The sequence below is a fragment of the Lynx canadensis genome, chromosome B2 (genome assembly GCF_007474595.2).
Source record: "Lynx canadensis isolate LIC74 chromosome B2, mLynCan4.pri.v2, whole genome shotgun sequence".
NCBI lineage: Eukaryota > Metazoa > Chordata > Mammalia > Carnivora > Felidae > Lynx > Lynx canadensis.
This window is the reverse complement of record NC_044307.1, coordinates 139522632-139546000: the sequence shown is the minus strand read 5'-3', so window position 1 is coordinate 139546000 and position 23369 is coordinate 139522632. Positions and strand designations below refer to the sequence as shown.

The following is a 23369-nucleotide window of genomic DNA, read 5'->3' as shown; positions in this document are numbered from 1 at the left end:
CTCAGTGGGAGGATTTTTTAGTAAAGCAATTTATATATGGAATCATCTTTTTTGATCTCCTTGGTGGTCAGGAACATACCATAACTACCAAAGTACCATAGATGTATAATTGTGTGAAGAACCTACTTTATAAGCAAGTATGTGTTTAGATGCTCAAGTGCAAGTTGAATGATCTAGAAAATGAGGCATTTACCGATCTAAATTTACTACTGCTTCAAATAAAATATTTATATTTAATAATTATAAAAGTAAGATAATCTTAAGATGTTCTTGCCTTTAAAGTTCATCACTAATGGATCTAGGCACTAATGGATCTAGTTATTTGAATATGTGTGTAGTTCTCATTTTTCCTTTGATTTTATATTTATAAAATAATTTTAAAAGAATTATTGTATTTCTTTGCTCCTAAGACATCCATCTCTTGTTTGGTTTAATTCCTTTTTAAAGATGAAATACAATTCTAAACTTGCTGGGGAATGCATGGGAAGCATTCTTTTCAGAGCTATCTATCAAGGACACATTGTTTTGGTGTGCGACTCTATGGATATAACTGAAAGTCTGGTAATTTTTCAGAAAATATTAATATATGAATTTAACTATTATTGTTCTATTAGCCAAACCATAACAAGAATGATCACTATTGACCCTGGTACGTATTTTCTACCACTCCCAATTATATTGCAACTGTCTTTGAGACATTGCTACCCATGACCCATTAGTCACCATCATTCATTTTGGTGACAATCTCCCTCTCTTTTCCTTCTATAATTGTTAAAACCCATTGTTCTTGTTGTCCAAGTCACTGACAAAAAATTAGTTTTGGTGCATATGTTTACTGTTTAGATGTCTTCAAACACATAAAGTCTTATTGTTTCAACTTGTGTGTACTTAAGATATATATTTATTCATGAGACACATTATGTGATTCAGGTCAAGAAAACTCTCACGTTGCCTTCTATGGTAAAGAATGCTTTATTGGCCATCATTCAATATTTTGTTGAGGAATTTTAAGGGATACTTTTTATGCATACATTTTTCATTGATGATTTACAAACTAGTTACCAGAAGGTATTGAAAAAAATGGTAGATTTTACCATCTCTAGAAGTTGTCAATTACCAAGTACTTTTCCTAGCAAAACATTTCTGATCCTTAGATCAGGGGCCTCCTCATTATGAAAGGTAACCGGAAAGAGCCCAGCTTGTTATCAGAAAAAGGTATGTTATGAGGGAACCCTGTGTTGGTAGAAAGACCAGGTTGGATGAACTCTCTGGTCTCTTGTAAAATTTGATAATTCTTATGGATGATGATACTTAGCCAATGACCACATTAGGTAATCTCAGTTTTGCTAAGGATTATAGAAATTCTTGCTCTGAACAAAATCAGAGACAGAGTATAGTGGTGAAAATGATAGTCTCTGAACTCAGACGGCCTGGGTTTGATCTCATCTCTGACACGACCTATGTGACCTTGGTCATTTTACTTAACATTTATGTGCCTCACTTTCCTCACGTGTTGAACAGAGACAGTAATAGTACCTCATAAAGCTGATGCAAGGATTTAATGAATTAATGTGACTATAGCTCTTGGAACAACAGATAGTATATAGACATTCAACAAATGTTAGTTGATAGTAATGAATGAATGATACTGTCATCAGCTGGGGCATCTGTGCCTCTTGGAGATACTTACACGGTTGTCACTAATCCCCCAGATTTATGATGCATAAGAGTACAATACATCTGACAATGATTTCTATGAGTTTCTAGCAACCAACCTCTTCAAGTTTCTTGATGCTGTCTTGGTTCTACCTGAAGCCAACGTGAAGACAAAGTTCAGACTGTTGATTAATTTCTACTTACCCCAACATTGTGGATGTCACTTCCGTCACACCATTTTTCCTCATTTTCTGGGCCCAATTTTCCATCTTCCTCTCATTGCCTTACATAGGCCTTTCTGCATGCATTTAAACACTTCTGGACGTAAGATTTTACAACAAAGGGGCTTATTAATAATAGAAAAATTATTATTTCTCTAGCAAAGCTAGATGTTTACCTAAGAGAAAGTCTTGAACAGCTACTAGGGTAATACAATGTCTTCCAACTTGATGCAAAAGCATAGTAATAATTTTCATCTTTACTATTGTCATTAAGCGATTTTATAGTCACTCAGATATATTAAAGGCATAATTCTCAGTCCAAGTGTGTAATGAGAGTAGGCAGTTCACATTTAATTCTCATTTTCACATGCCTACATTTCTGGTTCCATGATTATTTTTAGTTCTTCATAGAATTTTTCTTCACTTTTTAAAATTGTGGTAAAATACCCATACCATAAAATTTACTGTGTGAGCCATAAAATTTACTGTGTGAGCCATTTTTAAAGTTTATTTGTTTATTTTGAGAGAGAGAGAAAGAGAGAGAGAGAGAGAGAGAGAGAGAGAGCAGGGGAGGGGCTGAGGTGGGGGGTGGAGAGAGAATCCCAAGTAGCCTCTGTGCTGGATGGAGATCATGACCTGAGCCAAAACCAAGAGTTGGATGCTTAACTGACTGAGCCACCCAGGCACATTGTTAAGAGTAAAATTCAGTGGTATTAAACACATTCACGTTACCATGCAACCATCACCACCATCTCTCCCTGCAACTCGTTTCATCTTGTAGAACTAAAACTTTACACTCGTTAAACAATAACTCTCTTCCCCTCTTTTCCCTTCCCCTCAGCCCCTGGCAACCATCATTATATTTTTTGTCTTTAGATTTTGACGTGCTAGGAAGTCCTTCCTGTAAGTGGAATTGTACAGTATTTTTCTTTTTGTGTTTGGCTCATTTCACTTAGCCTGATGCCCTCAGGGCTCATCCATGCTTTGGCACATGTCAACATTTCCTTCCTTTAAAAGGCTAAATAATATTCCATTGTGTGTATATACCACATTTTGCTTATCCATTTATCTATTGATAGACACTTGGGTTGCTTTCACATTTTAGCTATTGTGAATAATGTTGCTGTGAGCATAGATGTATAAATATCTCATTGCAACCCTGCTTTTAATACTTATGGGTAAATACCCAGAAGTGGAATTGGTGGATCATATGTTAATTCTACTTTAAATTTTAAATTGTTTTTCACAACAGCCGTACCATTTTACATTCCAACCAACACTTTTCATGGAATTGTTAAGTACAGAATGCTTGTCTAATTATTTTGACATATTCCTACTGGGCAGTGAATATTGTGAAGTTTGAAGTGAATACATTTTGAAAGTAAGGTTATATTTTTCCAATTCATTTTTTTCCTGCTGTGCCTATGAAGGCTATGTTCTAAGACCTACTTAATGTTAATTTATGTTACCAGGTGATTCAGAGCGTCAGTGGACTTTTTCCAGAACAGAAACATGTGGGGCCAAGTTTCATACCTCTAATGGAAAAACAACTTGGACTCCAAGGATTTATTGGCTTAGTTTAAAATAAACTCTATATTAAATTCCTATGCGCTGGCAGTTAAGGAATAGATGACCACATATGTTTTCTTCTGAAGGCTTGTAATTTTTTTTTGCACAAAATACACCAATGTGACCAGGAATGGGGACACTGGATTACAAAGAAAGAATTGGCTAGCTGAAAAAATACTTATATAGAGGACTGAAACAGAATCTACAAGCTTTTCAAATTATCAAGAGAACAGGTTAACATTTGTGGTATTATTTTTTCTGGTTAAATAATATTTGTGCTTTTTAATATTTTGGTTCAAAAATACAGATACAGCTTTCTAAGGGACAGAACCCAATTCTCAAACTGAGAAGTTACTAGCTGAAAATCTCACAGTCTTTTGGGGTTATTTCCACAAATTAGTGGGTCACTTTCTCAGAAAATCTTCTGCATTTATTGTTTATGGACAGTGAGCGTAGAAAGGAGGAGGAATGAGCTTACTTACGGAACAAAAGTATTCTGGTTGCCAGAGTTTTCATTTGTTTATTAGTTCATTTGTTTACTATGCTCCGTTGAAATATCAATGTCTTCCCTAAGAAAACCACTTTCCAACTAAAGTGTTCATAAAAGGGACTGACAACCTTGGGTATATGTCAGTTTACTTTACACAGGAATTTAAATAGAACTTAAAAAATGTAGCAAAGACTTTTGTAAATGATTAGTAAGGCACAAGGAGCGCTTGTCAGGGGCGCCTAGGCTATGCTGTGGTAGCAAATTAACCTTGAAGCCTCAGTGGCTTACCACAAGGAATTTTTATTTCTTATTCACGCTATATGTTCAATGCCAGTCCCATGAGAAGGGGAAGGCCCTTCTTCTCCACATGGTCTCTTAGAGGGGCGAGCTGATGGAAGTCCCATCTCCTTGTGGCACCACCATGGCAGCAGATGGCTTCAGGGTTTGCCACGACAGGGAAAAGGAATGTGGAGCACTCATACTCTTCTCCAAACTGGAAGTGATGCCCATCACCTCCACTCAGAGCCCATGGGCCAGAGGTAGTCGCACCACCTTTCCCAACAACCTGGGGCTGGTGGTCTTCCTGGGGTCTGAGGGAGGAGAGAGAACCTAGATTTAATAAGCACCAATAACTTTCTCTTTGATGAATTCTGCTGGAGTTTTGGATTAGGCATCTCTATAAAACAATTTTCCTTTTGAAATCAGTCACATTCATAATTCTTTATGTTTTTCTATGTAGGTAAGTAATTTTCATCTTTTTATTAATTTAGTAATTAATTTCACATTTTTAATGTGGTAATTCTAGGCAGGAATAAATAAAATAAGGATTATTGAGAAGGAATTAGTAAAGGTATAGATGTAATCAACCATGAAAAAAATGTCTATGGAAAAAATGGCCATCATATGTCAATGTATCTATAGGCTTCATTTGTATTATCAATCATACTTCATTATTTCTTTTTCTTTTCTATAAAACCATAACTAGAACTTAAATGAGACTCCAAATGCAGTAAGGATTGATTGCAAAATCAGCACAAGGGATATTGTATGGAAATAAGGAACTATACTTTAGATCAGTTTTAATAGATTGTCCTTAATTTATTTTATACTTTTTCCCTCCATTATCTTTTCCTGAATCTTAATCTCATGTTTTTTTTTCCCTTTCTTATATCTCATTTTTCTCCTTAAGTTTCTTTTTCCATTTATCAAAGTATTGTATCAAGCAATATTTTCATTTTGGGTACATGGGGAATAAACATGTCTGCAAATGTCTTTATTTTACCCTCATGACTGATTGTGTGTCTGAATTATAGAATTTTATGTACACATTTATTTTGATTGAGAACTTAGAAGGCATTGCTCCAATACCCTTTAACATTCCATGCTGCCTGTTGGAAATCTGATGTTATTCTTATTCTTGCTTCTTTGTAGATAATACCATTTTATCCTGTCTGTAAACTTTTAGAATTCTTCGTATGCCTTTGCAATTCTGAAATTCCACAAGTCATATTCATCATGTTCAGCTGTACATCTTCTTAAAAATGTCTGGCTCAGCATTTTGTGGCGCAGGAAGATTTCTTTTTTCCCCGTCTCTGGAAGCTCTCTTCCCATTTATTCTTCCCACCAGGTCACCAAGATGGCCACTGCTAACTCCAGGCTTGCACGGTCCTCATGGCTCAAACCCCAGAAAAAATGACAAGCGACTTTCCCAACGCTGCAGGCAGGATTTCCTGGCTAGCCTTAGTTCATTTACTCTTTTCTGAATTGGCCCTTTGCGGCAAAGGTGTTAAATACTTTGGCCCGTTTATTTCTTACCACCTCTACTCCCTTCACTGAGGTCCAAGGCATTCTCCTATCTTCCCTGGATTACCGCAGTAGCCTCTTAATTGACCTCTCGGTTTATGTCTTTGCTTCTTTCAGTCTCTTCTCAGTGCTGGAGTCAGAGCTGTTCACATGTGTGTCGGATCAAACTTTGTAAAGCTTGCCTGTTTCACTTCAAGAGAAGCCAAAGTCTTCAACGGTAGCTTGAAATACCACCCACGATCCACAGGAACTGGCCTCCCATAATCCCTACACCCCTATCTCCTACCACCCTCCCCCCATCTTACGCTATGCCTCTGCCACGCTGGCCTCCTTGTGTCTGGCCTTACACATGCCAGACGCCCTTTCAATCCCAATTCAGTGCTCTGGTTGCTCCGCTCTTGGATTCCCACAGGTTGTTTCCTTATCTCATTCTGGTCTTCACTCAAATGTCACCTATTTAGGGAGACTGTTCCCATCCATGCATTTAAAATTACATCCCTCTATAATGCTCGTGTCTATTTTATTTTTCTTCATTTATTTCCATCTATTATACTATTTATTTTACTTATTTATCCTGTTAATTGTCTAACCCCATGAAATGTAAACCCCGTGAAGGCAAGGGGCTTTTATCTACTCTGTGCTGTATCTTTGGGCTCTAAAACTGCGTGTGCTACATAGTTAGCCACGAAGTATTCGATAAATGAGTGAACGAGTGGCAAACCTAAGCCATATGCTTGCTCCTGTTTGGGGGATGTGGGGCCATATGGAGGGGAAGAGGCGGTTCCAGCTGGTCAGGCAAGCGTTAATAAATGTCAAAAACAAACAAACAAAAGATCCGTCTGGTGAACTTTGAGAAATGGGGTCTGTGTTAAAAGGGGATAAGATGAGTAGGTGAAAGAAAGCCACAGACTATGAAACACTACAGTGGTTTTCTAATTTGTTTGATTTTGAATTTTGAGTGTATATAATCGTCCTTATATGTTATAATAAGTTTTAAATGTTAGGTAATTTTGCCCGGAAAAAAAGTATGGGGAAAATAATTTTTTTCTGATTTTCTGTATAATTTGTTTCCAATTTTAATTAGATTTTTACTGCTTCTGACCAATGAATGAATGAATAAGCTAGGTTTGGGCAAAGAAATATTTTATTGTTTTCAAGAGAGCAGGTTGCAAGACGGGTTGTCAGGCAATCTCTCTATATTAGATTTCTTCTTAACTGTTTGCCTGTATCCAAATGAAATTTTTGAAGTTAATTTCAGGCTGAATAATTAACAGGTTGATAGCTATCACTCAAAAGTTTTTATTTGTATCTAATACCCTCTACCCCTTTAATCCGTCTCACTGGAGTTCTGTTACTTTTTGTCCAAAGAACTAGCTTTGTGTTTTACTGATCTTCTCCATGTTTTTCTCTTTCATTGAGTTCTGCCTTTATTTTTGCTATTTCTTCCTTGGTTTGCTATTTTGCTATTTTTCTAGTTTCATGTGTTGAGCCCTTGGCTCATTTGTTTTCATTCCTTCTTGTGTTCTGATAAATGCATTTAAGGTGTCAGTTTTCCTCTAAAAAGGCTTCAGTTGTGTCTCCTAAAGATTTTGATGTGTAGTGTTTTCAGTGGTGATAAATTCTAAGTATTTCCCATTTGATTTCCTTCTTGATTCAAATTGTTTTTAGAAGTAGTGTGAGATTTTGTTTTCAGACACATAGACATTTTATTTATTTATTTATTTATTTATTTATTTATTTATTTATTTATCTATCTATCTATCTATCTATCTATTTAGAGATTTGATGTCTCATCTTATTTATTTGTTGCTCTTAGAAAATCTCATTTTTGACTAGAGTCAGACTTATGTAGAAGCTGTCAGAGAGGACAGCAGTCTGTTCCCTGGCAATCTGTTCCTGGCATTTTTGTTTGGCCTCCTTCATTCTCTTGGCCAAAAATTTAGCATATTCTGCAGCCTCTTCTTTATTTTTCTCAGTACGCTATTTCTTAAAAGCAATACACCCACATTTGTGTTGTAGGACACGTGCAATAACAAGACCCTGAATCTTGAGTGCTTTGGTTCCAGGTTTCTTACTTTCCTTGTTTAGGGGCTTTCTCATAACATGGTTGCAGACATCGTCCTTTTTTTAATCTTTATTTATTTTTTGAGAAAAAAAGAGTGTGAGTGGGGGATGGGGGTGAAAACAGAGAGGGGGGCAGTGGATCTGAAGTGGGCTCTGTGAGAAGAGCAGTGAGCCGGATGTGGGGCTCAAACTCAGAACTGTGAGATCATGACCTGAGCCGAAGTCGGACGCTTAACTAACACTCCCACTTCATCTTCTTTACAGAGATTGAAAAGGTTGTGGATACTGCTTGCTCTTTTGGGTCCCAGGTGACAAGGCACAGTAGTATCAGTGAGTCTGGGAATATTGTCCTTCCCTTTTTATACAATGACCAAGTTGAGAACAGTGAGCTTGGCATCCACAATGCAACCCAGACAGATTTGCACTTTTCTTTCTCCAGTCTTCCTTGGTCTGGAGCAGGAATGCCCCTTACTCAGCAGTAGGAGGTCAGAGCCGTGGATCAAGATACCCCACTTCTTGGGGAAGCCTTGTTTGTCCTTGTCACCACTGATTCAGGCCACATAATCCTTCCATTCTTCACCCAGAGCATCAGCAGCAAGTTCTTTGGCCATACGCTTCTCATAAAAGGTACAAAGTTTGCATTCATTGCAAACTTCAATGAGTTTCTGGCAGTCAGTAGCTGGGAAAGAGGTGTTCAACTTCATCCTGAAGCAGCTTACCACCTCCAAAGCACCACGAAAAAAAGCAGACATATAGATATCTTAAAGCTACGTTTTCACTATTAATTTCTACAATTAATGCGTTATAGTCAGAGAACACAATCTGTATTAAATCGATTCTGTGAAATTTATAAAGACCTCTGTTGTAATACATCACTTTGTCAGTTTTTGATAATATACCATGTATGAGGGAAATGAGTGTGTGTATTCTGTTCCTCAAGTACAGAGTTCTGTGTATCTGAAATTTGCTAATTTACAAATTTACTAATTTGAAATTTACATCTGCTTTTCTGTTTACCTATTGTCTGTATAAGCCACTGATTGCTGAGAGATTGTGCTGTAATCTTCAAATACATAATTGCCAAATTATTTGCTTCTTTTTTCCAGTTCTATGAGTTGTGGTTGCTCGGCGTATTTTGAGGCAATATATGTTTATGAAGGTTATATATTGCATTTTTGGTTTTTTATTAGTCTGTAACATCTTTCTCTATTAAACATATGTATATATGTTTAACAATGCCTGGTAAATATATTATATGTGTGTGTGTGTGTGTGTATATATATACATGAATTGTCTATTTTCAGATATTAAAATCTTTACCACAGCTTGCTTTGGGTGTATGTTTGCCTGGATATCAGGCAGGATATCTCCAATGTCTCCATATTTTTATTTTTAACTTTCCCTATCCTTTTGTTTTCTGTTTTTCTTCTTTTAGATGCATATTGTTAGATCTTGGTTTTTAAAATGACTTTTATTTTGTGATATAAAATACATTATGTTAAATAAAATATACATACAGAGGAGTGTACAAACAAATTTTAATATTTCGGTACTTTGTCCCAAAGCATAAATTCTAGACTATTTGAGTCAAGAAATAGAATTACTGTCAGAAGCTTAGAATGCTCTCTTGTGCCCCTTCCAATAAATCTCTGCCATCCCCCCAAAGGTAACCACTCTCCTGCCATTTGCGGTCACTCATCACTCCCTTACATTCCCTTACAATTTTATGGCCCACTAAACACTATGCTAAACACTACGGCCTAGTTTTGCCTGATTATATTATTTTGTGTCTGGCTTCTTTCCCTCAGTATTATGTGACTGAGTGTAGAAGTAGTTTTTTCTTTTCTTTTCTTCTTATTGCTAAGGAGTGTTCCATTGTATGATTATAACACAATTTACCCACTTTCCCGTTGATGGACATGTGGGTCATTTTCAGCATTTTGGCTGTTTTCATAAGCCCGCTGGAAGCATTGTTCTCCGTGTTTAGCATACCTCTGCTTGCACATCTGGCACGAGTGCCCCTCACAGTAAAATTTATGGATCAAAGACCGTACATGTGATCGACTTCGGCAGATATTGCTAAGCAGCTTTCCGGTTGGTTGCCCCAATTTGTACTCCCAATAGCAGTGTTTGAGAGTTTTTTCATTGGCTTTACAATGTTGATACATGGTATCGTCAGTCTTAAAATTTCATTATTTTGGTGGTCTTACCTTGCATTGGCCTGATTGTTAATGAGGTTAAACACCTTTTCATATGTATTTGGCTGATTGATACACTTTTTTGTAAAATGGCTATTAAGTCTTTCCCATTTTTTCCTTGGGGTTTTTTTTTTTTTTTTTTTTTTGCTTGTTTCTTACTGATTAATAGGACTTCTTTACACATGCTGGTATGGGGTTGTAGGGGTTATACGTACTGCACTCTGTTCTCATTCATTTGCTTTTACAATGCCTAATGTTGTCTTTGGGTGAGTGGACATTCTTAATTTCAGTGTGTTCCCACTTATGAAGCTTTTCCTTTATGCTTGGAGCCAATGGGGAATGACAGTATTGTCAATAAATGATAATGAGCCAATTGGTTATTAATTTTAAAAATGAAACTTTACTTTTATTTGAAATATAATCAAAAATTAATTGCAAGTAGAGTGTATATCTAATATGAAAGGCAGACAAAGAAAGTTCTAGAATAAAAGGTAGGATAATATCCTTATGACCATAAGATAGTAAAATTAAGAGCAAATAAGAAACACTAACCATAGTCATCTTTCCATTCTCAAACGTTGTAAACTAATTAATGAACATAGCACATCCTTCCAATTATTTAATTATTCTTTAAAAAAAATTTTTAACGTTTATTTTATTTTATTTTTGAGAGAGAGAGAGAGAGAGAGAGAGAAGAGCACGGGAGGGGCAGAGAGAGAGGGAGACACAGAATCCGAAGCACGCTCCAGGCTCCGAGTGGCCAGCACAGAGCCCGACGCGGGGCCTGAACTCATGAATAGTGAGATCATGACCCGAGCTTAAGTCATAAGCTTAACTGACTGAGCCGTGCAGGTACCCCTATTTAGCTCTTCTTTAATTTATTTCAATAATGTTTTATAGATTTATAGAATTCTTCATAGAAGTATCACACAACTTTTGTTAGGTTCATTCTAATGTATTTGAAATTTGATGATGTTGCTGTATATGTATCTTCTTAAAAATTTTATTTTCATGCTATTTATCACTGGCATATGAAAATTTTATTGAGCTTTACCTATTGGCCTTATATCTATTAACCTTCTATGTCTACTCTGTAGTCTTAATAATTCATGTGCGGGTTCTTTTCCACATGTAATATCGTATCATCTGAGAATGCTGAGTCTTAATTTTTAATTTTAATCATTATAGTTCTTACAATTTTTTGTTTCATTTAATGTTTTATTTAATGTTTATTTATTTTTTGAAGGAGACAGAGGCAGAGTGTGAGTGGGGGATGGGCAGAGAGAGAGGGAGACACAGAATGCGAAATAAGCTCCAGGCTCTGAGCTGTCAGCACAGAGCCTGACATGGGGCTCGAACTGATGAGTCTTGAGATCATGACCTGAGCTGAAGTCAGATGCTTAACCAACTGAGTCACCCAGGTGCCCCTTAATTCTTACAATTTTTAAATGAGCCCTGCTAATACAGTGTTGTTGGTGGTGAGCATCTTTGGTTTATTCCTAATGTTAAAGGAAAAGTTTTCTTACATTTCACCATCAAGTATGTGATGGAGGAAATAAGGACCATTTTACTCATTGAAAATGGTGCAGTAAGAACCTCTTTGTTTTGCCCATGATAGGATTTGGGAAGGACTTGGTCTGGCAGTTCATCTCTGATCCACCTGGTTTTAGCTGGACTGGTTGGGAGGAGAATCCACTTCCAAGATCACTTTTTCCTCTACACATCTAGAGCCTTGACATTCTTTGTTTTTTTTTCCTTTTCCGTGTGGCATTTCATCCTCCTGGGACTATCAACATGGGTTTTTACAGCATGGCCAGAGTAACTGGACTTTATAAATGTCATTTGGCCCCCCTAGGACAAGTCTATTTCTTTCAGATCTAAAATCCTATGAATCTGAGTCCCTGAGGTCATAGCAGTTGCAATGAAACATACCTATTTACTGAAAAACAATTTCTAATCTGAACTTTGGGCTTGACCAAATTTTAGTACTATGGGGCAAAGAAAAAATAGATGATTCCCTTGGTTTTTGTGATGACAGACTTTTACTTTTGAGGTTAGATGATGTTATCTAGGGTGCTGGAAGAGTGGCAGGTGCACATGTAAGTTGACTGTGAGGAGGTGGGGACAAAACCGTGTAGGTGAGGTGTGAGTGAGAAAGAGAGTGTGAAGCGACAAAGTTGGGCGGGCCACAGGAAGCTGGGCGGACCACAGGAGGCTGGCCGGAAAATAAAAAGTCTCTGGCTTTACTTAAAAGCAAGAACAAAATAACCCAAAGACAAATGGAAAATCTCACACACAAAGTCTAGAAAGGGATGGAAACAAAAATACTCACACAAGTGCTCGGGGTAAGGTAAGCTGAAGTGTCTGGCCAATTACAATCTACCCTGTAATTTTTGTATTACTTCGCAGGACTTTATGCAGTACGGTAGTGTATTTAAAAAACAAATAGAGGAGCAAACACTTCATTTAGAAATAGCCACAAAACTTCTTTTGTAAAACTTAAATTTCTGGGTTTATAACTCCAGCAGATGAAAAAAAAATGCTCTATTGAAACCTAAAGAATGTGAAATTGGGGAGTCAAATAATGTTTTGGTCTTTGGTCTCAAGCTAAATAGTATACTTACATGTTGGTCCACTAGGTGTCTCTTTGCGTACATGTTATGATTCCAGCCAGAGGCAGCTACTCTATTCTTGAAGGAAACAGTTTACGTGGATTGTGCCAACAAATGCCTTCATTTGAGAGTGTTTAAGAATGACTTTAATTTACAGTTCTTCCTACAGGATAAAGAGACGTGTCTTGGCTACATCTCTCACTCCTGCATTAGAAGTTTTGGAAGCATTGACCCAGAATTGTCAGTAGCTGCAGAATTCAGGTACTTGCACTGGGGTTGTTGACAGGCTGATATTGCACAATAGTTGCCCATTTGGGATTATGAGCAGGAAGCCAGCCCCACATGATTTCTGAATGAAGCCTTGGCAAGGATACTCAATTCCAAAACAAGCTGTGTTTGGCTCTCCACTGTCTCTTTCTAGGAGCCCTGTGCCTTCCTGATCAGATCCTTCAAAATTACCCATGGGCGCACATGTAGCCCTTTGTGTACAAGGTATCACTTTGAGTCACATAAGGTCCCTTTGAATTGTCCAAATTTGGTAAATAATTTACCCACACTAACTTATCCTAAAATAAAGGCAGGGCCAATATAAGTGAATAAATATTCATTAGGTGCCTGCTGACAGTATGTCTGGACTGTAGTATCTATAAGAATTATTATACTCTTTCATCCTGTAAGAATGTGATGAGATTTACTGTTTGCAGAAAAATTAAGCATATTGCTAAGGAGAAGTTGAAAAGGCAAAGATTACTTGGACACTGCTGATGTCCAAAGGGCTCTGGGCTTACGGTATGAAGACCTGAATTCAAATTCTGAATTTTTAACTTGCTAGCTGTGTAAAGTAGGTGGTATGCCTGCTCTGTATGTCAGTTTATTCATTTCTAAATGTATAGGTAATACTAGTTTACAGAGTTGGCATGCAAGCTACAGTGAGCACCAGTTCTGCCAAATATCATTATAAGAGCCTCCTAGACAAGTCACCGTATTCTTAAAAATTTTTTTCCATTTTTTTTTTGAGAAATAAATGACAACGTCACTGTATAAATTTGAGGTGTGCAACGTGGCGTTTTTTTCTTTTTTTATTGAAATATGGCTGAAGTATACTGTATTAGTTCCAGGTGTACAACATAGTAATTCAACTCATATACAGTATGAAATGATCAGTGGGATGTGTAGTTACCATCAGTCACCATACAAAGTTATTACAATATTATTGACTATGTTCCCTGACAGCCTAATGGTTTGATTTATGTATTTTGTGAAATGATTCACCACTTTGGTTCAGCAAACATCTATCTTCTTATATAAATACAGTAACAAGAAAAGAAAACGAGAATAAAAGAAACCATTTTCTCCTTGTGAAGAGAACTTGTTAGAATTTACTCTTAACAACTTTCCTTTATGTCCCACGACGGTGTTAGCTAGTCATCGTGTTTGTTACACTTCTAGTACTTATTTGTCTTGTGACCTGAAGTTTGCACCCTTTAAGAGAATATTTATTTACTTTTGAGAGAGAGAGACAGAGAGCGTGTGAGTACACATGCAAGCAGAGGAGGGGCAGAGAGAGAGAGAGGGGGAGAGAGAGAATCCTAAGCGGGCTCTACACTGCCAGTGCAGAGCCTCACGTGGGGCTCCATCCCATGAACTGTTAGATCATTAACTGAGCTGAAATCAAGAGTCAGACACTTAACCTACTGAGCCACCCAGGCACCCCAGAAGTTTGTGTTTTTGACCACTTGCTTCCAATTCCTCCTCCCCCAATCCCTGCTTCTGGTACCCACAAGTCTGATCTCTTTCTCTAGAGTTTGCTTTTTTTTTTTTTTAAATAATGTTTATTTATTTGTGAGAGAGAGGGAAGATGCGCATGAGTGGGGGAGGGGCAGAGAGAGAGGGAGGCAGAGGCTCTGCGTTGACAGCACAGACCCTGATGTGGGGCTCGACCCATGAACTGTGAGACCATGACCCGAGCCAAAGTCAGATGCTTAACTGACTGAGCCACCCAGGCTCCCCTGTTTATTTTAGATTCACTTACAAGTGAGATCTTGTCTTTCTCTGTTTGACTTATTTCACTTAGTATAATTCCTTCAAGGTCCATCCATGTTGTCCCAAATGGTAGGATTTCCTTGTTTTTGGTTTTTGGGGTTTTTTTGGTTGAATAATATTTTATTGTGTCTATATGCACCCAAACTTCTTTAGCCATCCATCAGAGATAGACACTTAGGTTGTTTCTGCGTCATGGTTATTGTGAATAATACTATGATCATGGGGGTGCAGATATCTTTTCAAGTTACTGTTTTCATTTCCTTCAGATAAATACTCAGAAGTAGAATTACTGGATCATGGGGTAGTTCTATTTTTTATTTTTTGAGGATCCTCCATACTGTTTTCCACAATGGCTGCACCAATTTACATGCTCACCAACAGTACACACGGTTCCCTTTTCTCCACACCTTTACAGCTTTTGTCATCTCTTATCTTTTTGCTGACGGATGGCTATTCTAACAGGGATGAGGTGATATCTCATTGGGGTTTTAATTTGCATTTCCCTAGTGACCAGTGATGTTGAGCATCTTTTCATGTACCCATTGGCCTTTTATATATCTTCTTTAGAGAAATGTCTGTTCAGGTACTATGCCCATTTTTGATTGGATTATTTGTGTTGTTTTGCTCTTGAGTTGTATAAGTTCTTTATATGTTTTGGATGTTAACTCTTTATCAGATATATGGTTTGGATGTATTTTTTTTTCCCCATTCTGTAGGTTTGTCTTTTGACTTTGTTGATGGGTTCATTTTTTACAAGTTAATTTATTTATTTTGAGAGAGAGAGAGAGAGCAAGTGAGCGAGAGAGCAGGGGAAGGGCAGAGAGAAAGAATCCCAAGCAGGCTCTACAGTGTCAATGCAGAGCCTGATGTAGGGCTCGATCTCATGAACCATGATATCATGACCTGAACTGAAATCAGGGGCTGGATGCTTGACTGACTAAGTCACCCAGGTGCCCCTGTTGATGGGTTCTTTTGCTGTGCAGAAGCTTTTTTAGTTTGATTTGGTCCCACATATATTTTTAATTTTGTTGCTTGTGTTTTAGATGTCATATCCAAGAAATCATTACTAAGACTCATGTCAAGAAGGTTTTTTCCTTACGTTTTCTTCTACGAGTTTCATGGTTTTTGGTATTACTAAAACTTACACAACTCAAGAGCAAAAAAACCACAAATAATCCAATCAAAAATGGGTCTTTAATCTATTTCAAATTAATTTTTGTGGGTGGTAAAAGATACAGTGTAGGAGTGCTGACAATACCGAATCCATCTTTGGCCCTCCATCTTGTACTTTTCTGCACAATGACCTCCCTCAGGGCTATGTGTTCCAGGCCCTTTGGAGGTTAATGTATGTCCTGACCAGAAGGCAGGAAGGCTTGTTTTGAGCTTCTCTCTAGCACACAGATGGCATCACTTTCGATAACTAGTAGAGATCCTTTAGCACACAGATGGCACAGCTTTAGTTAACTACCCTTCGACCTCATCATAATGCCCCTCTATAAAACCTGTGGATTAAGGTCTGAGCTTTGTGGAGAATAGCTCCATAATGCCTGGGTCATCACAGATGACCGATCCCACTGGCAGTAAGTTACTCTGAAAAAACTCTGTAAACAGTATGTAGTGGCTTACTTTGGTTTTTGGTCTCAAAGTGCCTTCTTAATTTGGAAGATACTTACTGTTCCTCCTCCATCTTCTAACATATGGGTTCAGTTTCATCCTTTTATATGTGAATATCTAATTATCTAGCAACATTTATTGAAGAGACTTTCTTTTCTCTACTGAGTATCCTTGGCTCCTTTGTCAAATATTAGTTGACCATGGGGTGCCTGGGTGGCTCAGTTGGTTAAGCATCTGACTTTGGCTCAGGCCATGGTCTGATGGTTTGTGGGTTCGAGCCCCACGTTGAGATCTGTGCTGACAGCCTGGAGTCTGCTTCAGATTTTGTGTCTCCCTCTCTCTCTACCCCTCCCCCACTTGTGCTTGCTCTCTCTCTCTCTCTCTCTCTCTTTCTCTCTCTCTCTCTCTCAGAAATAATAATTAAAAAATATTAGTTGGCCATATATGCTTGGGTTTATTTCTGGGCTCTCTATTCTAGTGGTCTATTTGTCTCTTTTTATGCCACTACCATCCTGTTTTGATGAGTATACCTTATAGTACAGCTTGAAGTTAGGAAGTATGATACCTCCTGTTTCGGTCTTTCTCAAGATTTCTTTGGCTAGTTAGAGTCTTTTGAGTTTCCATATAAATTTTAGGAGTGTTTTTTCTATTGTAAACATTTTGATAGGGATTGAATTGAATCTATAGATGGCTTTGGTAGTACTGATTATTTTAACAATACTAATTCTTCCAATCCATGAGCACAGAATATCTTTCCATTTATTTGTGTCTCCTTCAATTTCTTTTTCAAAGTTGTGTAGTTTTTAGTTTACCTCCTTAGGTAAATTTATTCCTAAGTATTTTATTATAAATGGGATTAATTTCTTTCCTAGAAATGTTGTCGTCAGTTTATAGAAACACTACTAATTTTGTATCCTGCAACTTTACCGAATTCATTGATTAGATCCACAGTTTTTTGGTTGAGCCTTTAGGATTTTCTATATGTAAAAGTATGTTGTCCACAAATACAGATAGTTTTACTTGTTCTTTTCCAATTCTGATACCTTTTATTTCTTTTTCCTAACTGATTGCTCTAGCTAGGGCTTCCAGTAGTATGTTGAATAGGAGTGGTGAGAGTGGGCACAATTGTCTAATTCCTGATCTTAGAGAAAAAGCTTTCATCTTTTCATCACTGAGTATGATGTTAGCTGTGGGCTTGCCATTTATGGCCTTTATTATTTTGACATATGTTCCTTCTATGCATAATGTGTTGAGTTTTTATGATGAATGGATGCTGAATTTTGTTTGCTCTTTCTGTGTGTATTGAGATGATCAAATGATCCTGTTCTTTAATTAATGTGACATATCACACTGATTTGTACACTGTTGATTTAAACTATCCCTGCATCCCAGGGATAAATTCCACTTGATCATGGTGAATAATCCTTTTCATGTGCTGGTGAATTTGGTTTGCTAGCACTTTATTGGGAATTTTTGTATCCCAATTCATCAGGGATATTAGTTTGTTGTTTTCTTTTCTAGTAGTGTCCTTTTTATGGTTCGGTATCAGGATAATGCTGGCCTTGTGAAAGCAGTTTGAGATTCTTCCCTCCTCTTTAACTGTTTTGCAAGAGTTTCAGAAAGATTGGTGTTCATTCTTTAAGTGTTTGGTGAAAGTCACAAGTGAAGCCCTCTGGTCCTGGGCTTTTCTTTGTTGAGATATATATTTTTTATGATTGACTCAGTATCCTTACTGGCAACTGTTCTATTCAGATTTTCTACTTATTCCTGATTCAGTCTTGGTAAGTAGTATGTTTTAAGAATTTTTCCATTTCTTCTAAGTTGTCCACTTTATTGGTTTACAGCCTCTTCATAATACCCCTTATTATCCTTAGAATTTCTGTGGTATCAGTTGTAATGTCTCCTTTTTTATTTATAATTGTGTTGATTTAAGTATTTTCTCTGTTTTTCTTGGTTAGTCTAGCTCAGGGTTTGTCAATTTTATCTTTTCAAACTCTAAGTTTGGTTAATATTTTCTATTGTTTTTCTCTTCTCTATTTCACTTTTTTTCTTCTATAATTATTATTACCTATATTCTGCTAACTTTCTGCTCAGTTTGTCCTTTTTCTAGTTCTTTAAAGTGTAGAGTTAGATTCTTTATTTGGGATTTTTCTTGCTTTGTTTCATAGGTGTTTATTGCTATGAACTTTCCTCTTAGAACTGTTTTTGCTGCATCCCATTAAGTTTTGGCATGTTGTATTTCCATTTTTGTTTGTCCTAAGAAAAAAATGTTTAAATGTTTATTTATTTATTGTGAGAGAGCAAGCAACAGTGTATGAGCAGGGGAGGGGCAGAGAGAGAGAGAGAGAGAGAGAGAGAGAGAGAGAGAGAAAATCCCAAGCAGGCAGTGCACTGTCAGCGCAGAGCCCAATGTGGGATTCCATCTCCTGAACCATGAGATCATGACCTGAGCCAAAAGAGTTGGATGCTTAACCGACTAAGTCACCCAGGCACCCTGTGTATCAAGAAAATTTTTATTTCCCCTTTAATTTCTTCTTTGGTTCATTTGTTGCTCAAGAGAGTTCTGTTTAATTTCCGTGTGTTTGTGAATTTTCCAGTTTTCCTCTTGTTATTGATTTCTAGTTTCATGACATTGTGGTCAGAGAAGATAGTTGATATCCTTTCAATCTTCTTGAGTATGCTAAGACTTGTTTTGTGACCTAACATATGGTCTATCCTAGAAAATGTTCTATGTGTGCTTGAGGAGAATATGCACTGCTATTGTTGAATAGAATGTCTGTTAGGTCCATTTGGTCTATAGTGTTGTTCCAGTCTGCTGTTTCCTTATTGATTCTCTGTCTGGATGACCTATATACTGTAGAGAGTCAGGTATTAAAGGCCCCAACTATTATTGCATTACTGTTTATTCCTTCTTTTAGCTCTGTCAGTTTTTGCTTTATGTGTTTAGGTGCTCTAATGTTGGGTATATAAGTATTTACAATTGTTATGTTGTCTTGATGTATCGACACCTTAATCGTTATATAATGATCTTTGTCTCTTTTAACTATTTTTTTTTTTTTTTTAATTTTTTTTCTCAACGTTTATTTATTTTTGGGACAGAGAGAGACAGAGCATGAACGGGGGAGGGGCAGAGAGAGAGGGAGACACAGAATTGGAAACAGGCTCCAGGCTCCGAGCCATCAGCCCAGAGCCTGACGCGGGGCTCGAACTCCCGGACCGCGAGATCGTGACCTGGCTGAAGTCGGACGCTTAACCGACTGCGCCACCCAGGCGCCCCATCTTTTAACTATTTTTAAAGTATATTTTGTCTGATATAAGTATAGCTACCCTTGCTTTTTGTGGTTACCTTTTACTTGAAAGGTCTTTTTCCATCCCTTTACTCTCAGTGTATGTGTGTCTTTAAGGCCAAAGTGAGTATCTTGTAGGCAGTATATTATTGGATCTTGTTTTATACATTCAGCTATTTTTTGTCTTTTGATTGAAGAATTTAATCCTTTTGCATTTAAAATAATTATTGATAGGTAAAGACTTACTATTGTCATTTTGTTAATTGTTTTCCAGTTGCTTTGTAGATCCGTTGTTCCGTTTCTTATCCCTTTGTGTATGCTTTTTTTTTTTTTTTTTGGAAAGAGAGAGAGGGTGCAAGTGAGCAGGGGGGCAGAGAGAGAGTGGGAGAAAATCCCAGGAGGGGCAGAGAGAGAGTGAGTGAGAGGGAGAGAGGGGGGGGAAGCGGGGTTCACCCAGGTCAGGGCTTGTGCTCACCTGAAGAAGGGGCTCGTGCTTACCCAACGTGGGAGTCAAACTCATGGACCATGAGATCATGACCTGAGCCAAAGTTAGATGCTTAACTGACTGAGCCATCCAGGCACCCCTGCGAATGCTTTGATATCTTTTGGTACCCATATGCTTTAACATCTTTATCATAATTATTACATAATTACCTTTTGCATAATTATTACAAGATTTCCCCTTGTGGTTACCATGAGGCTTATGTAAAATATCTTACACTTCTAACACCCTTTTTTAAATTTGATAATGAATTGATTTCAATAGAATTTTCATACTTTACATTTTTACCTCTTATCCCCCTCCCATTTAGGCTATTGCTGTTATAATTTACATGTTTTTATATTGTGTAACTAATAACAGTTTATTGTATTTATGGTCATTTTGCTACATTCATTTAACTTTTAAACTAGAGTAATGAGTTATGCACCATTATTACCATATTGCAAAATCTAACTATGACTATATATGTACTATTACCAGTGAAATCTACACTACCTTTTTGTATTTTTATGCTGTTAAATTAGCATTATTCTACTTCCACTCAAAGAGCTCCCTTTAGCATTTCTTGCAAGGCAGGTTGGTTGTAATGAACTCCCTCAGCTTTTATTTTTTCAGGGAAGTCTTTATCCCTCCTTCATTTTTGTAATTAAAAAAAAAAATAATGTTTATTTACTTTTGAGAGAGAAAGAGAGTGAGGGAGGGGAAGAGGAAGAGAGAGGGAAACACAGAATCTGAAGCAGGCTCCAGGCTCTGAGCTGTCAGCACAGAGTCTGACACAGCGCTCGAACTCACAAACCATGAAATTATGGCCTGAGCCAAAGTTGGACACTTAACCGACTGAGCCATCCGGGTGGTCCAGTGATACCCATTTCTTTGGGGCCAGTTATTAGAGCTTTATCAGTTTCTTTGGTGGTGTCATATTTACCTGATTTTTATATGATCCTTCTTTCCTTTTGTTGGTATCCGTGCATTTGAATCATGGGCCTTCTTTTCTGAACTTTATAGGTTTGCTTTGGCAGAGGCAGTTTTTCACCAGTTAGCTCAGTTTGGGTTTCTGGGTGTGTCTGCTGGTGATGTCTTTGGACAGGTGAGACCTGCTATTGTCTATTTTTGGCTGAGGCAACTGTTTGAGCTCTGATGATGGAGATGGCGCTGTGCCACTGGCTGAGAATAGTTGGATGGGACTACTGGCTTGGTTCGTTACCCAAGTGAGGCTGTAAGATTGGCTCCACAGTGGCGGGAATTCTTTGGCCAGGCTTACTAGATGGTTGGGACTGGGTACTGTCTTCAGTAGTAGTAGCTGAAGCTATGAATGAGCTTCCCTACCCTGGAAGGGCAGTGGGCCAGGGCCCAGAGCTTGTACAGCTTGTTGTTTGGGGACCTGAATCGGCCTGAGTGTGTCCTGAATTCCCCAGTCAGGGGAATCCACCCATTTTGCTGTGCAGATGGGGGAAGCCATGGGCTGTGCTCTCGGTTCAAGTGCCACTGTACGTAGGGCTGTGGAATATACCGTGCGGCTTCGTGTGTGCTTCGGTTACGTTTTCTTGTCAGACAGGCTGAAGGCTGTGTTCAGTGATGAGTAGGGCTATGAATTAGATTCCCTGCCCAAGCATAGTGCAAGCAGCTCTAAAGCCAGTAAAGCTCTTTGTTCATTGTCTTAACTCAAGCTGGCCTGTCTGACTTTGCGGTGCAAACCACTGGCTCTGTCTGCTCTTGACTCAAGCACCACTAGGTTGGACACCTTTCAGGTGTTTTCTCCAGCCCTTCTGATTTGATGGGTCCAGAAGACACTCTCTGCAGTTGGTGGGGCCAAATCTCAGCCCCTTGCCTGGGTGGGAGGGGAGGAGCCACCCCAGGCCATTGTCAATTTCCCAAATAGGTTGTCTATTTGGGAGGAGCCGGGAGCTACCTTCAGCCTTGGCTATGAATTAATTCATCCACCAGCGTGTAGCCCGGGAAGACTTCACACTTGGTACTGGCTTTGCCCTGGGGGAGATCAGCTCTGTCCACCTGGCTCTTGGCTCCAGTGCCACTGGGCTGCACAGCCTCCAGGAGTTTATCAGCCTTTTTCATCAGATGGGGCTGGAAGGCACTCTCCACAGCAGGTGGGGCTATGACTCGGCATCTTGCCTGGACGTGGGCCACACAGCTCTGTGGCTGACAAAATTTGTTGGAGGATCTGAATCAGACAGATCAGCACCCCTCCTCCCTGCCCCCGCCACCCCAGAGTTCCCTGGTCAGAGTGCGGCCCCAACTTGGTTCTGTAGATGAACAAAGCCTCTGGTTGAGTTTACTACTTGGGTACTGCAGGCATGAACTTGGTCTCCCAAGATCTGTGTGCTGCTTGTTGCCAGCCCAACCTTCCTTCTCCATCATAGTCAGATTTTGGGGGCTGGGCCCTACAGATTCCTCTACAGTCCCTGTGGTACGATATTAGGGTAGAGTCTCCTACAAAGTGACTCACAGCGCTGGGAAGCTGGGTTCTCAGGGGAGATCTCTGCACATGGTGCTGCCCTGTCTTGGGGGAGAGGCGATGTAGTCAACATGTAGCCATTTCTCTTACCCTTCTAAGGCATCATCTTGGGCTTTGAGGTGCAGGGAGCTACTTCAGCCTCACCCTTATGTTCTAGAATTCTCTCAATGGTGTTTTGTTCTTGAATAGATGTTACTTGTTCTTCTTGTGAGAGGCAGCAAAGTAAGAAGCAACTTATGTCCGGGTGCGTGGGTGGCTCAGTCGGTTAAGTGTCTGACTTTTGGTTTTGGCTCAGGTCATATCTCACGGTTTGTCACTTTGAGCCCCTGCATCAGGCTCTGTGCTGTCAGTGCAAAGCCTGCTTTGGATCCTCTGTCCTCCTCTCTCTCCGCCCTTCCTCCAGCTTGCACCCTCTGTCTCTCTCAAAATAAATAAATAAACTTTGAAAAAAAAAAAAAAAGAAACCACTTCTGTCACCATGTTGGTAATGTTACTCCAGTCACCTTGTTCTTGAAAAAGGAAGCCTTTCCATTATTATGCGCAACAGTTCAGCTCCCTATGGTCTCTACATTCTCTACTCATCCTGTCTGACAAAGCCTTGGGCACTACCTTTGCAAAGTCGTATGGCCTGTTAAAGTGATATTTCCCAATGAAAGAGCTAGCCAGACAAAAGGGGAATTTTGGCCCCAATTCCACCTCAATAGGTGCAAACAGCAGGCAGCTTTTGTAATAGGTTTTCTTTCTCTGGCTTTCTTCCAGCCAGCAATGGTCCCGTGGTAGAGACCACTGCTGCATAGGGTGTACTTTATTCACTCTGGTGGAACACGTTCAGTGGAA

The 23369-nt window shown here is 38.6% G+C and overlaps 1 protein-coding gene across 11 annotated transcripts in view; it reads left to right on the top strand.

Annotated features, from left to right (window-relative positions):
* The window catches only part of IPCEF1 (interaction protein for cytohesin exchange factors 1), a 178748-nt gene that overhangs the window by 57373 nt on the left and 98006 nt on the right, over positions 1-23369 (top strand). Inside the window, exon 1 of one of the 11 annotated variants that reach the window (XM_030316636.1) lies at positions 17223-17228. The exons of the other annotated variants lie outside the window; for them this stretch is intronic. The gene's annotated coding sequence lies outside the window, so the exon portion shown is untranslated. Of the gene's footprint in view, positions 1-17222; positions 17229-23369 lie in introns of those variants that run through there. 11 annotated transcript variants of the gene reach the window in all.